Source organism: Macaca nemestrina, chromosome 2 (assembly GCF_043159975.1).
Source record: "Macaca nemestrina isolate mMacNem1 chromosome 2, mMacNem.hap1, whole genome shotgun sequence".
NCBI classification, from domain to species: domain Eukaryota; kingdom Metazoa; phylum Chordata; class Mammalia; order Primates; family Cercopithecidae; genus Macaca; species Macaca nemestrina.
In genome coordinates, this window is record NC_092126.1 from 160802671 (window position 1) to 160817592 (window position 14922).

General features: G+C 49.2%; 1 protein-coding gene across 1 annotated transcript in view; it reads left to right on the forward strand.

Moving 5' to 3' along the window:
* The first annotated feature begins 357 nt into the window (after positions 1–357).
* LOC105470275 (semaphorin 5B) overlaps positions 358–14922 on the forward strand; it is a 121234-nt gene continuing 106669 nt past the window's right edge. The window contains exon 1 of the mRNA XM_011722088.3: positions 358–656. The gene's annotated coding sequence lies outside the window, so the exon portion shown is untranslated. The remainder of the gene's footprint in view (positions 657–14922) is intronic.

A 14922-nucleotide genomic window follows, 5' to 3' on the forward strand; every position in this document is an offset into this window, starting at 1 on the left:
AGATGTAACATTCGAGATGGGGTGACCGAGCACTGCAAGGCGGGATGTGGCAAACGGCGGCAAATGCTCGGGGGCCTAGGTCTCGCCGCCGGAATGCCCGCCGGGGAAGGGGCTTCAGCCCACCCGGCTGGTAACCACACTCTGCAGGCCCTGGGCGGGAGTCGGCCGAGCGGCCGCGCCGCAGGGCGCCCCCTCGCGCTCCTCCGCGCGCCTCGAGGCTGGCGGGTGCAGCGCCCGCCGCGGCAGGTCCGCTCCAGCCCCCTCCTCTCTTTCGCTGCCGCTCCCCTCCTTCTCTCCTTTCGCTCGCAACTCCTCCCCCACCTCCCCCTCCCTCCTTCTGCTCCCGCGGTCTCCTCCTCCCTGCTCTCTCCGCGCGCCGGGTCGGGAGCTAGTTGGAGCGCGGGGGTTGGTGCCAGAGCCCAGCTCCGCCGAGCCGGGCGGGTCGGCAGCGCGTTCAGCGGCTGCTGGGAGCCCGAGTGCAGCTGGCGCGGGCCGGGGTCGGGACTGCACTGGAGCGCTGAGAGCTGGAGGCCTTTCCTGCGCGGCCGCCCTATTCCCAGACGGGCCGCCAGCTCTCCTGGTTCGCCCCCGACGCTCCGCGCCGCCCGGGAGTCGGGAGCCGCGGGGAATCGGGCACCTGCACCCGTCGCTGGGAGGTGAGTCCCGGGAGCCCCGGGCGCTTCCCCTGCGCGGGTTGGGGCTGCAACTTGCAAACTTCAGCAACTCGGGTGGGTATCGGGGTAGGGAGGTAGGGGTCTGGGCTCTGGCAAGTTGAAGCCAGGTAGGTGAGGCTGCGGGCGGGAGGACAGGGGGTCCCCTGGCTTCCGCGCCACCCGCTGCCACCTCGGCTTAAGAGCCCTTGGCGCTGCCGCGTTCCCGCCGCCCGCCAGCTCTGGGTCTCGGTTGCACTGGGCCCTGCCCGGGCTGTGGTCGGCGCATCGGGGCTGCAGCGGCGATGGGGACCCGGGACCCAGGCCTGGAGAAGGAGACGGACGAGTGAGACTGAGGGACAGAGGGACAGAGGGACAGAGGAACAGAGGTGAGGAGATGGAGGCTTAGGTAGGGCCGGCTAGTAAACAGCTCGGAGGGAGAGTGCGGGCGGCGAGGCGCGTGGGAACGCGTGGCCCGCCTGGAGTGTGAAATCTCCCGCTCAGGGACGTCCCCGCTCCACCGCCGCCGCCTGCGGAGCCGCCGCCCGGATTCTTCCCAGACCCCCCTCCAGGACACTGTTGCCCTGCGGAGCACGAACTCTGACCGTCAGGCCCCAGGGGCAGTGGCTCAGGGCCCTGGGAGGGTGGAGAGGGGTGCGGCAGCTGGAAGCGGGGACGCGAGCGGCGATTTCCCGATTTATGTTTCTCATGGTAATTTGTCTTTGTGGTTGGGGCTGCCCATTCACTTTCCGCTCACGTCCTGCGGGAGATCCAGCGAGAAGGGAGGGAGCGGGGGGCGCTTGGGCACAGAGAGGGATGCAGACGGGAGAGGGGATCGGGGACCCGCGCGGGGCGGGAGCCGAGAGGGAAGTGGTCGCGGGACTGGAGGAGGAAGAAGGCGAGGCTCGAGAGGATCCGGCCCAACGGAGCCGACTCCTTTGCCCACCGCAAACTTTAAACAAGGAGGAGGACCACCTGCAGCGCCGTTCTTACCCCCTCCTCCCCCCTCACCCCAAGCCCAGTCTTTGGGTCGTTCCGACTGCCCACCGCGCCAGGCGGGAGTGGGCCGCGAGTCTGGATGAGGAGAGAGGAGCGCTGGATTCTGCCCGCACCCCTGCGATCCTGCCCAGGCTTTCTGCAGAGGGGCGGGGTGGGAGCAGCCGGAGCCGGGAGAGCTGCCTACCCTGGGGTGCACTCCTTCCTGGCTAACGGAATTGGGACTGGGGGTTTGGAAGCTTGCGTATCTAGATCTCACCACGATCCTACCTTCTCTGGCCCTAGCCCCATCTTTTTCCTTCAGCCCCTAGTGAATCCTACCTCCTTCCACGTTTCTCAGGCACCGCGACCCACTTCGGCCGCGGGGCCTCTCTCCACAGCCCTCCCTGCCCGCTTGCTCCTCACTTCCCACTTCCGCTCATCTCTTTAAGCCTGTTCTCTTCTTGACAATCGGCAGTGGCCTCTCACCTTTTCTAAGCCGGGACAGATGACCTTGAGGAAGGGGCAAGAGGGGAACTTGAACCTTACAACTGGACCTCACAAGTTAGGAAAAGAGGGGCAGATTTAAAAACAGCTTGGAAAGAAATAGCCAGTACCTTGCCCCAAGTCTAGATTTTCAACGGAGGAGGAAATAAAATATAGGAGAGACGGGGGAACTTGCCACTTGGTCACTCATGGGGTGGTGAGAACTGTTCTGACCTTGGGGTGTGTGAGTAGACCACTCGCGAGGAAGGGCTGCCTCTGGCTGTGCTGTGTTGGGAAAGGTGAGTGTAGGTGAGTGTGGGTTTCCGGGGGTGCTCTTTTCTCCATGTGGACACCTATCACCACCAGTCTGAGAAGGAATGGCAGATCTTCCATCCCTTTTCTTTTTCCAAGCAGCCAATGCCAGAGCCTTCCTCCTCCAAAGCCAACAGTAGTGAACATAATCATCACTGTGGACATCCAACACTGTTTAAACCCCTACTGTGTGCAATGCACCATGCTAAATGCTGGTAGATAAAAAGAGGTACAGTGCTGAGCCCATGCCTAGAGAGGTTACTAAGTTCACCAGTTTGATCCTGAGACACTTGTCTACGTGTTTGGGGAGGGAGAACATGGAGAGGAAAATGCAGTGGCTGTACAGGCAGCAAGGTTCCTGATGACCCAAGGGTTTAGGAGAGGAAGGGTTAAAGAAAGCTTGATGACTCAGGTCAACCAGAGAGCTGAGCTTATTGACTCTGGCCTGAGATAGGACACCCACTAGCGAGGGGAAAAAGTTCCTTTACCACTTCTAGTGCCAGACTAGAAAACCAGAGAAGCCGAGGGGTCCAGCTCCAAACTATAGATTGCTACCTCCCCATTAGGACTGAGGAGCCCCAGAAACTTTCTTGTCTTAGGGTGAACTTCCTGGCTTGTTTGAAAGACCCTCCACTGGTCACTTCTTATTGAGACTCAAAGCTGGAAGAGGCCCTGGAGATTGTCCATGTCAGGAGAAGCACAAATTCAAATGCCTACAGAGGGCAGGCAGATCACAATGTGTTGATCAGGCAATTAGAGTGGCCCAGCTTATGGGCAATTGGGAGTTCAAAGCCAAACTGGCCAAGTGAAATGGTCTTAAGAAAATCAATTAACAGCCTTTAAGTAGCCTGACCCCTTATATCTATAGAGTAAGAAATTAAGATTCTAAGAAGTGAGCTCATCTGCCTTGAATGTACATGTTATCTTTTCTCCCTATACCTTGAGGATTGGTTGAAATATCTCATGGCCTGGTTCTACCTCTGACCTGTTGGGCCCTTGGCTCACCCTCATTCTCAGGGCCCATTAAGATTCTTCTGTGAAATGATAAGTTCCTTGAGGGAGCCATCTTGTTTTACTCAAATCTGAGCACATCGCATCCATCAATATTAGGTTCCACATACAGAGCCAAGACTGGATTCAGATCTCCTGTCCCCCTTCCCACTGGGAATCCAGTGGGTGTAAACCAATTTTATTCTTTACAAAAAAGAGAAAATTCAACCATAACTTTTTGTTTCATCTAATGTAGCAATAGGGTTAGATGAGATAAGACTAGAAGCTCACATTGGATGTTTGCAGATTCCAAGGAACATCCAGAAAGCCCTGATCCCTGAGTGGTGATCTAAAAAGAGGAATGGGAACCATCATGGGGGTAGAGGAACAGCAGACATTTATGGATGGAGTACATATATTTGGGAAGAAGATGCTATTGGGTCCAATTATTTGAACACTGACCATGACACTCCTATCCTTAGTCTTGGTCACCCTCTTATATCCAATGATCTGAGTTAGCAACTCATTACCAGTCAACCAGTTCACCACTTTCATTGATGACTGAGGTGGTAGAATAGACAGAGAGGACAAAAAGACAAGATCCCTGATTAGAAGTGCATGTCACCTTGTTATGTCTATTGCCTTAAAGAACCCAGAGCTGAGTTCTGGTGCCACATCACCTATACCCTGGCAGTAGACAGAAGTTTCCTATGATCTTCTAGTGTTGGCTTTGTCACTGCCTGGGTACAGGGTAGAAGAGACCATCAGTGGCAGTAAACTCCTGTATTCACTCACCTACTATGTGCCAGGCACTGTTCTAGGAGCTGTGGATACAACAGTAAACAACATATGCCTCTGATCTCCCAGGATGGGATAAATCAGCATGACTAAGAGTACACAATTATCAGCATTGCCTCAACATCTGTGGTGGAACTTACTGTGGTGTTTTTCCCCCTGTGGGTTTGTCTGGGAGACCTGACAGCTAATGTGGAGTTGTCCAAAGGACTTGGAGTCCAGGGTTTTGAGGGAGGGTCAGAGGGCTAGGATTCCATCACCTTAGCTGTTTCCTAGTTTCAAGTTCCCTCTCTGTGCCTCAGATTCCTCACTCATCAAAAGTAAACATGTACTTTGTACCTACGGTGTAGATAGAGGCAAAGCCAGGCTCCTGGAGATCTGGGCATCTGGAGCTCTGGGGATGACAAATGCTTGGAGGGAGTGTTATTTATACTTAAGCGTCTAAACCACAGTGGATTCTGGGGACCATCTTTTGCCTCATTCAGTCACCTTGATCACTAGCTTGTCTTCATTTCGTGTGTGTGTGTGTGTGCGCGCTGGAAATGGTTACTTCTAATGAATGAGTTTTCTTTACATTCAGATCTTTGCATTTGAGTTTAGCCATCACTAAGTTGGCCTTAAATTTATGACAACACTTAACTAACTTGGTCTTAAATGTATGGCAAGAGGCCAAAGCAAATGCCTTGACTAACGGAATTTCATTGAATTGACAGAATTGAGCCCTTCATTTATAGCATGTGTGGACAACACCTGGATTTTTCACTGGCATCGTACTATACTTTCGCAAATCCCCCTCTTTGTGACTTTTGGTTTGATGACATCTGCCTTAGCTGAGGAGATAATCCTCTAATGGGTAATCTGGAACAGGATCTTCGTGAATGCCATTCTCTTTCAGATGGATCTCCTGCAATACTTTCCTTCTGAAGAAATTTCCTTTATAACCAGCTTGAATGCTAGAAAATGGCAGGGAGAAGTTCCAGCTGAGAGTTGAGTTTTGAAAGGAAAGGGACAGGAGGGTGCTGAATGTTGTGTGGCTCTGCCATGCCACTTCCCTTCCCTTCTGTTTTAGTGAGCATGAGAGATGAAACCCAAACCTTGCATGATGGCCTCTCAGTCCTGATTTGAGTGGGAGACTCACCAGTGAGAAATTATTCGACTTGGTGGCTTCAAAGCGGAATAAAAAACGAAGATGGTTTTCTGTCCAATTTGCTGCTGGGCACAATAGAGAAAGCAGAAGGAGGGATCTCTGGGACAGGGACTGGGGTCAGGAGAGTTTAACCTTGAGCTCTTCTTGGCAGTTGGTCTGCTGATTCTCCTCCACTCTCTCTGACTTGAAATAGAGGGACAAGGATTCCATCGGGCTTTCCCTGAGTACACGAAAGCTTTAAAGGCAATGCTGTGTGTGCTGAATCCCTCCATGACACTGTCCTCATTGATCTGCATTTAATAAGGATGACTTAATCAGACTTACACGTGGAACTCGTTTGAATTTGAAGCCTTGTCGATATGATCAGAGTATCTTTGCATTCGAACCAGGAATGTCTCTGGCCAGCATCTTCTGTGATGGGAAAGGTTGGTACGTGAAGGATGGTTGGTGACCATCTGTCCTGCCAGTCCCCTGAGGATCAAATTCGAGGTTTCAGTTATGGAGCGGGGAGGCTGGGTTAGAAATGATGGAGGCTTTTCTGCTTGAGCACCTCTGCTAAACCACTGGGTTCTTCATCTGTGAATGGGAGGTGTTCACAAGAATCCTAAAGCCCTTTCTGGCCCTCAAGTCAGTGGTTTTGAATGGATATTACAGTTGCTTCTTGATTTTCCAGGAGTGGCTCATTGACTTTTCTGTGGATTCTTTGTGGGGAATGTGAGTCTCAGGCTAGTTTCTAGTTACCATCCAGCCCCCCTGTTGTTAACCCATCTGACCGACTGCCAGTCGCTGCATCTTCAGAGAATGCATTTTCCTGTTTGCCTCAGCCTGAGCCAAACATCATTTGGAAGGTAAATCTGCTGTATACTGAGGCATACATGTGCATATAAATATACATGTATATGTATATATACACACACATATAAATGTAGATGCAAGGCATTCCAAAGCTGTGTGTTACCGGTTGACCATCTGATTAACCGCAGTTCTATCCACAGTTCCGTTCCTTGCCGGCACTGATGTGAGCCCGCCCTTGGAGGCAACTTTAGGGAAATGGCTTGCAGGGTAACAATTTAGATCCATCCCTATTTGCCAACCCCACTGGACTACCTGAGCCAAAACTCCCTCCCTACTGCCCTAGTCATCATCCCAAAGGCCCCCCAGGAGCCCCACTGTTAAGAATACAAAAGAGCTGCAGTTGACTCTTAATTATTCAGGGACGGATGGATCCAGTGTGTGAAGCACCCAACTCAGGCCTCTTCTTTCCCTTCTTTCAGTGCCTTGAGTAACTCTATATCTGTAGTGAGAAGCTGGGGGAGATCTTATCGTTTAATACAAACTTTTGTTTCTAGCAGCCAGCTCCCTCTGCTTCTCTTCCCTCAAGGCGCCTGGGGGAAACTAGTAGCCCTCTCCGAGAGAGACTGCATCCACTCAAAGCAGACTGCTTTTAAGGTTTACACATTGCCCTGTTGGTTGGTGTGTATTTCTGCCCAAAAGCAGGACAGAAGAGGAAAATCCCACTAGCTCAGGCTGATGCAGGGTCAGGCTCCTGCAGATTTCCCCCTTTTGTAGAGCCTGGACTTTCAGTGTTTGGCGTCAGGGGTACCCTGGGTCCCATCAGGAGTCTAAGTATAGAGCAGTGTCCTCGTGGTAAAAGCTCCAAACAGGCAAGGTCTAAGGAGCACTTCTGTTAATGTCCCCAAGGCTGAGGGTAATGTTTCTGCATAGACCAGGTGCCTTGGGGCACCTGCTCCCTTTCAACAGCTCTCCACGTTCCAGAGTGAGACTTTCCTCACTTTCCTGCCTAGGCCCTGTCCAGAGAGAAGGCAGCTGTGAAGTGGGGTGAGCAGCCTCAAGTCTACCTCTGTATATAGGTAACAGTGGCTTGGTCCAGCTCAACAAGTAATTCACTGACTTCCGTAAAAATCACCTGCAGAGCTTTAAAAAATATATATTTGACAGCCCTATCCTAGACCTTAATTAAGAAAGAATTTCTGTGGGGGGAGCCTGGGCACTGGTATTTTTTTTGAGCTTCAAATAGGCAGCCATGGTTGAGAGCCACTGACCTAAATCTTCTTTTCTAGGCTCTACCTGGCCTCACGCCAATGGCATGCAGAACCTCTTAGCCCTCAACCCTTCTAAACAGCCAGGTCCTTTCTAATAGGCACCAGCTACAGCTCCTGGCATTCAGATCATAGCTACTGTTTGTGTTCTGAATTTAATGACTTTCTATTATAAGCTGATTGTGAGAGCTCCTGTCTGGTTACTTCTTTTTGGTCATTTTTTTCTTAAAAAGCATTTATAAAAGTAATGAATATTCATTCAACATTTTTGTGTGTTTCGTCTAGATAGGTATGTAACCAAATTGTGATTGTACTCTTTGTAACCAGCCTTTTCATTTAACAGCATATTGTGATAATTTCCCCCTTCCTAAGTATCCTACTAAGATGGGCTTTATAATGGCTGCCTGGTATTCCATCATGTGGATGCGCCATAATTTATTTAACAAACCCCCAGGGTTGGACATTTAAATTGTAAACCACTTTTCACTATTATAAACAATGCTGCAGTGAACATCCTTGCACATAAATCTTTGTGCCTATCAATGATTATTTCCTCAGAACAGATTTCTAGAAGTGGAATATTGATGCCTTTTCACATGGACCATTTAGACCATTTTTGACTGACTTCCTACAGCAATAAAAAGTTTCTGGGGTCGGGCGCGGGGGCTCAAGCCTGTAATCCCAGCACTTTGAGAGGCTGAGACGGGTGGATCACGAGGCCAGGAAATCGACACCATCCTGGCTAACACGGTGAAACCCCGTCTCTACTAAAAAATACAAAAAAAAACTAGCCGGGCGAGGTGGCGGGCGCCTGTAGTCCCAGCTACTCCCGAGGCTGAGGCAGGAGAATGGCGTGAACCTGGGAGGCGGAGCTTGCAGTGAGCTGAGATCCGGCCACTGCACTCCAGCCTGGGCGACAGAGCCAGACTCCGTCTCAAAAAAAAAAAAAAAAAAAAAGTTTTTGGATTCAGAGTTTTAGAGACATTTTTCACTGCTCTCCTCTGAGACTTCGCGCTGACTGCTTCCGCCTCCCGGATTTGAGGTCAGCATCCCTTGACCTAGCCTTGGTCCGAGGCTCTGTCTCCAGATCAGTTCCACAGAATGCTGCCTCTCCCTTCGTAGGAACTCCTAGGCTCTCCTGCCCCCACCTCCAGCATCCTTGTTTCTCCTTTCACCTGCTCAGCCCTTTCATCTTCATACCTCCAGCCCCTGAACCGTAACACTCAGTGCCTTCCAGCTAGTGTTCTGTAAAAACAGCTGTGGTTTATAGAGCTGTTACTATACACCAGCCTGGTAAACTTTTTATGTGCATTATCTCTTTTAATCCTCAGGTGCCTTATGTACACATTAAAAAAATATTTATTAATTTATTTAAGACAGGATCTTACTCTGTCACCCAGGCCAGAGGGCAGTGGTGCAATCACAGCTCACTGCAGCCTCACCCTCCTGTGCTCATACCATCCTCCCATCTCAGCCTCCCTCCCGCGTAGCTGGGACCACATGCACACACCACCATACCTGACTGACTAACTTTTGTGTTTCATGTAGAGATGGGGTTTCTACCCAGGCTGGTCTCAGACTCCTGGGCTCAAGCGACCCACATCCCTTGGCCTCCCAAAATGCTGGAATTACAAGCATGAGCTACTGCGCCCAGCCCACATATTATTTTTATCTCCACTTTCCTCATAAGAAAACTGAAACCTTGAGAAATAAAATTATTTGCCTAAGGTCACACAGCTAATAAGTAGTAGAGCTGGGATTTAAACACAGAACCTACACATTTAACTACCACATACGCTTTTCTCAATCTTCTTGATGTTAACTCTTGGCTTGTTGTCAACAAGTTGTTCAGAAATGTTCCCTCAGCATCCCATGGACATATGCTGTGTCTTTCTCCAGTAGAAGAGGGGCATTTCTCAGTACAAACAGCAGGAGAGTTGGGATGCTGTTCATCAACGCCCCCCTTTCCTTTTTACTTCCTGGGTCATGTCCTCATCATCCCTTTATCCAGGTAACCCATGCTAGAAAACATTTCTTGCTCCTCACTGACCAGCTGCCAAGATTCCAGCATGCCTTGCAGCTGAGTAGGTCCAAGTTATGATGTATTCCTATTACAGCTTCTCCAGCCAGTTGGAAGAATTTGGGTGCTACTTTCCCAGTGTGGAATATAAGGCTGTCAGGGAGGCATGCTATAGTCATGACAGGGCATAGGCAGTTTGACTTCTACTGGAAACCAGATACTGCTTAAAGTGGAGAATTGGATGTATTCTTGCATTCTTGCCTCTGTAACATTGTCATGACTGAGGAGGTCAAGAAATGGCAACTGAAACTATCCTGATTCAATTCTGACCATGATCCAGAATGAGGTGACAAGATATGATAGGATGATCAGATGAAAGTGACCACATGCGCCTGGTGTTTATAATAGCCAAGGAAAGAAACCATGTACCCGGAGACCTCCCTTAGACTATAGGAAGTCTGACTTGGGGAATTATGATCCTAGAATTAGGGATTTTAAAAGAGAAGACAGTTTGTGGAAGGTGAGATTCTGGAATATGAAGCTTCGCGTTTTTATCCATGACTTGGATGAAACTGGAGTAAGCAAAATCAAATCTGTTGACAAGGCCATGATAGGCAGCTCCAATAAAAGACAGAATAAAGATTCAAAAATGATCTCAACAAACTGGAATGCTGGGTTTCAACTAACAAAATGAAATCTAACAGCAGCAGATGGAAAGTTGCATTTAGATTGCAGAAATTAATTACTCAAGTTCATGAGAGGGTTGGGGACAGACCTGATTTGGTTGAGGTCCTGAGAAAAAGATCTGAGGGGTTCAACTGCACACAGGCTTCATCAGAGCTGGCAAGGTGATGGGGTGGCGCAGAACAACACCATCTTAAATGGAGCTAAGAGAAATGTGGGGTCCAGATTGGGTTCTTCCTGGTCATTCTGTGCTCATTTATGAATATGGATTTGAGAGGGGAACCCTGCCCAACTCAGATGTGCTTCGTGGAGGGCATCTGGCATCAGGAGGAGGTTGGGAAGCCCAGCCGCAAAAGGTCTGGTGAAAGAAGCTCCTCTGCTAAGACAGGGAGAAAACGCTGAGGGTGACTGTGGTCAACCACAGAAGAAGCAGGGCTTCCTATGGAAGAACATACTCATCAGCCCGGGAGAACCAGAAGAGCCCAGAGTGAAAAGTACAGGAACCTAGGTTTTCTAGAATGAGCATCTTCCCAACCAGATGGACTCTAGTGAAGTAAGCTTCTGTTTCAGCACTGGCCAGCAGTTCTGCTGCCTGGCTTTTGCGGGACTCCTGCCCTGGGAACAGGTGATCATCCTACCAGTGTACCTCTATGTCTTTGCAGCTCTGAGGCTGGAACACCAATTCCTTTCCTGATCTCTTTAGAGCTGGGATTCTCAAAGTAAAGCCCCTGACCTGTGGCATTAGTGCCACTAGAACTTGTTAAGAATGCAACAATTATTGGGCTGCACCCCAGACCCACTAAAAAGGTTCAGTCAACCTTTTGCTGGGCTGGGGCCTAGCCAAAAAACCTTTTTTTTTTTTTTTTTGAGATAATGGAGTCTCACTAACTCTGTCACCCAGGCTGGAGTGCAGTGGTGCAATTTCGGCTCACTGCAACCTCTGCCACCCAGTTTCAAATGATTCTCCTGCCTCAGCCTCCCAAGTAGCTGGGATTACAGGCCCCCACCACCATGCTTGGCTAATTTTTTTATTTTTAGTAGAGACGGGGTTTCACCATATTGACCAGGCTGGTCTTGAACTCCTGACCTCAAGTGAACCGCCCACCTCGGCCTCCCAAAGTGTTGGGATTACAGGTGTGAGCCACTGCGCCCAGCCAACCTGTGCTGTTAAAAACCCTGTTGCATGCTAAAGCTGGAGACACTGCTTTGGACCACGTTAGGTCATTCTTTCTGTTGCTGGATGCTTGTGGTGATTATTTGAAACTCACAACCTACAGCCCTTTACTAGGGAAGCATTGGAGAACCTTGGAATGAGTGTGGGTTTGAAAATGAGACAGATACTTGGCTTCAAACCCAGCATGGCTGCTTTTTGGTTGTGAGTTTTGTGTAAGTTCCTTTCCCTTTCTGAGCATCCTTTTCTTTTCTTTTTCTTTCTCTTTTTTTTTCACTGTAAGATGAGGTAGGACTGTGTTTAAAGGAGGATTAAATGAGCTTATTTAATAATCCTGGGAAGTATAGTCAGCCCTCTGTATCTGTGTAATCCATGTGAGGATTCAGCCAAACTTGGATTGAAAATATTTTTTTAAAATGCATCTGGGCCGGGCGCGGGGACTCACGCCTGTAATCCCAGCACTTTGGGAGGCCGAGGTGGGCGGATCACAAGGTTAGGATATCGAGACCATCCTGGCTAACAGTGAAACCCTGTCTCCACTAAAAATACAAAAAATTAGCCGGGCGTGGTGGTGGGCACCTGTAGTCCCAGCTACTCGGGAGGCTGAGGCAGGAGAATGGCATGAACCCAGAAGGTGGAGCTTGCAGTGGCTGAGATCATGCCACTGCACTCCAGCCTGGGCGACAGAGTGACTGTGTCTCAAAAAAAAATAAAATAAAATAAAATAATATAATATAATATAATATAATATAATATAAAATAAATGTATCTGAGGCTGAGCACAGTGGCTCACACTGGTAAACCCAGTGTTTTGGGAGGCTGAAGCCAGAGAATCACTTGAGGCCAGGATTATGAGACTAGCCAGAACAATAGCAAGGCTCTCCCTATCTCTCCAAAAAAAAAAAAAAAGTTTTTTTTAAAATTAGCCAGGTATGGTGTTATGCACCTCTGGTCCTGGCTACTTGGGAGGCTGAGGCAGGAGGATTGCTTGAGCCCAGGAGCTCAAGGCTGCAATGAACTACGATAGCATCACTGCACTCTAGCCTAGGTGACAGAAGGAGATCCTGTCTCTAAAAAATAAAAATTAAATTAAATTAAATTTTTAAATGTATCTATACTAAACATGTACAGAGACTTTTTTCTTGTAATTGTTCCCTAAACAATACAATATAACAACTGTTTACATAGTACTTACGTTGTATTAGGTGTTATAGGTAATCAAGTGATGATTTAAAGTATACAGGAGGATGTGTGTAGTTATAGGCAAACACTACACCATTTTATGTAAGGAACTTGAACATTTGTGCATTTGAGAATTTGCAGGAGGTCCTGGGACTGATCCCCCAGATATACTTAGGGATCACTGCGTCTTCTTACCGGCATCACAGTTGCCTCTCCTGCAGAATACTGTCTTCCCGGTGAGTTCTCCCTGAGCCCCTCAAAGAGAGGTCTGAGTGTAAGTTCCTCTGTGTCCCCTCACAGCACACACCAATGTGGGGCTCCCTCAAGTTAGGGATCAATTAAGGCTTGGGCTGCCAGCTCCGTCACTCCCTGGACAGTGGAGAGTCAGGGCAGCTTTCCTTCCCACCCCTCATCCTCCTGGGACCCCTATTCTGTGAGCATGAGCAGGTTCATCCCTCCAGTGGACCTGGGTCTCACCAAACCTGATCTTCTGAGACCCATGAGTCAGCACACAGTTTAATCTGCTGAAGCCATGGATGAACAGTCTTGAGGCCCAGACATCGCATGGTGGCCTCTAACTTTAAATAGGTAAGAATCTCCAGTTGCTGGTGTCAAGCCAGGCTGGGAATATGAGTGGACCCTCTTTGGAGCTACAAGTTGCCTGAGTCTTTGGCATAAGTCTCTACTGAGTGGTCAGCAGGTGGAGTCTTGAGTTTCTCAGAGACAGAGAGCTCAGGTCCCCATGAGATAGCGCATTTGATGTTTTGGGCGACACTGCCCAATAGCATTCTTTTATTTCTCTGAAGTCTGTTTCTCTCCCTGTGGGTTCCATCACTTCTTGGTGTGGATGGCTGTTCGTCCCTCGTCTATGCCACAGCTCTTCAAACATTGGAAGCTGGTGAGCCTCCCACCTCTTCCCCACTTCAGCAGTCCTCCTCTGGCTTGTCTCTTCATCTCTGGGCATAGGACTCTGAAGATCTCCCACTTCTCTCCAGTTGAGGTCACCAGGGACCAAAGGTGGCCCTCCAGGTGAGGCCTGACCAGCATATCCATATCAACTCAGCTAGTGTACCTTCTGTTAACATAACCTCAACTCTGATCTGGCTGTCTTTAGCAGCCACACAGCACTGCTGATTTCTACTGAGCTTACAGCCAACCAGCACCCCAGGGTCTCTTTAACATAATGTACTCAGCCGCATCTTCCCAATTTTACCTTTGTGTTTGAATTAGTTTTCTAGGGCAGCTGTAACAAAACATCCCACACTGAGGGGCTTAAACAACAGAAACTGTTGTCTTCCAGTCCTGGAGGCCAGGAGTCTGAGATCAAGGTGTGGGCAGAGCTCTTTCTGAGGGATATGACAGCAGATCTGCTCCGTGCTTCCCTCCTGGCTTCCGGTGGTTTGCTGGCATTCTTTGGTGTTTCTTATTTTATAGAAGCATCAATATAATTTCTGCCTTCATCTTTGCAACATGTTCTCCCTGTGTGCATGTGTGTCACCAGATTATCCCTTTTTATAAGGACTCCAGTCATAGTGGGTTGGGATCCACCCTCCAGTGTGACTTCATCTAACTACATCTGCAACAATCCTATTTCCAAATAAGGCAATAATCCGACATACAGGGGGTTAAAACTTCAACCTGTGAGCTTTTTGGGGGGACACAATTCATCCTACAACAGTGCTGTAGCTTTTTGACCTCCTGTTTGAGACTTTACATTTTTCCCTAATTTATCTTATCTTGAAATAATCTCTCCACCTGACGAAGATATTTCGGATCCTGCCTCTGTCATCCAATGTATCTGCTGCTGCTGTCAACTTCAAGTGCTTCTTGTACATTGATCCAAGGATTTGCTAAGAGGTTGAATGGGGTGGTGTGTGTGGGAGCTCTGCAGCATGACCCCTGGACACTTCCCTCCAGGTGGCTGGGATCCATTGCTAAGCCCCCTTGGGGTACAACCAGCTGTATGTCCCACTAATGCTACTGCCTTCCAGCTTCCTCTCTAGCTTATACACAACGATTTCATGAAGAGCTTGTCGGATGTCTCATTTAAGATCTGCTTGATGAGCAAACTCCATTTCCCTTGTCTACCACCATGGTGACCCTGTCAGTGGAGGAGATGCACTTTGCCTGACAGGACTTTTCTACCAAATACACACTGTCTGCTGGTGATCTCAGCTGTCCTTCTTAAATGCCCACTAGCCTTCGTTTAGAGTCTCTGCGGGAGGCACATTGAGTTGACCTCTGTGGTTTGCAAAACCCACCTCAGACCCCTTTGTGGAAGTGAAGACTGACTGCATGGTCCACTGGAGGCCTCCCAGCCGCCCTAGTGCTTGCCAGGATCCTATCATGATTCCTGTGAGATCAGGAATCTACAGCTGTTCTGAGCCTCATTTGCATGTTCCCTGTTCGCTGGATGTGTGTCCCAGCCAAGTGGCTTGAACACATTCAGA